This window comes from Trypanosoma cruzi (assembly GCF_000209065.1).
Source record: "Trypanosoma cruzi strain CL Brener chromosome Unknown tcruzi_1047053448641, whole genome shotgun sequence".
In the NCBI taxonomy this organism is placed as follows: domain Eukaryota; phylum Euglenozoa; class Kinetoplastea; order Trypanosomatida; family Trypanosomatidae; genus Trypanosoma; species Trypanosoma cruzi.
Window position 1 is genome coordinate 1 of NW_891066.1, and position 594 is coordinate 594.

The 594-nt window shown below is 51.3% G+C and overlaps 1 non-coding gene across 1 annotated transcript, besides 2 other annotated features; it reads right to left on the minus strand.

The window, feature by feature from the left end:
• Positions 1 to 15: 15 nt before the first annotated feature.
• Positions 16 to 58: a microsatellite.
• Positions 59 to 73: 15 nt separating this feature from the next.
• Positions 74 to 98: a microsatellite.
• Positions 99 to 210, minus strand: Tc00.1047053448641.10. Its single transcript, XR_008254520.1, has one exon. It is a non-coding gene; the product is annotated as a spliced leader RNA (transcript).
• Positions 211 to 594: the final 384 nt, after the last annotated feature.

A 594-nucleotide genomic window follows, 5' to 3' on the forward strand; every position in this document is an offset into this window, starting at 1 on the left:
GAGGGGGTACGGGGCTATATATATATGGGTATATATATATAGGGGTATATGTATATATGGCGGACAGACCCCCAAAAAAAAAAAAAAAAAAAAAAAAAGGGGTCCGTAGACCCCGGTCAAAAGAAATTGACCAAACATAACCGCCAGAGGCGGGTTGGAAGCTTCGCGTACCAATATAGTACAGAAACTGTATCAATAATAGCGTTAGTTGAAAGGAGTTGTGTTCCACAACGGTTTTCAATTTTGATGAGGGGTCCTTCGCGGCACTTGGGACCGTGTACAAAAACCCCCCCCCCCCTCCCAGGCCACACTGGGGAGGGGTCAGGGTCCGGGACGTCGGCCCCGGGATAGCGCCGTGGACGGCGTCAGGGGGCGGAAAAGACGCACATGGCGAGTGTGGAACAGCAAATGCAGCCGAGTGTGCGAGCAAGGCAAAAACACCGGAAAACACAGGAAGAAGCGCGGCATACGCGGAAAAAAGGCGAATAAAAGGATCGAGAGAGAGAAAACACAAAACAAAACAAAGATGCAGGCAATAGCAGCCATGAAGCGAAAATGAGGGGGCCCGAAGGAGGTGGCGGACACCCCCCAACG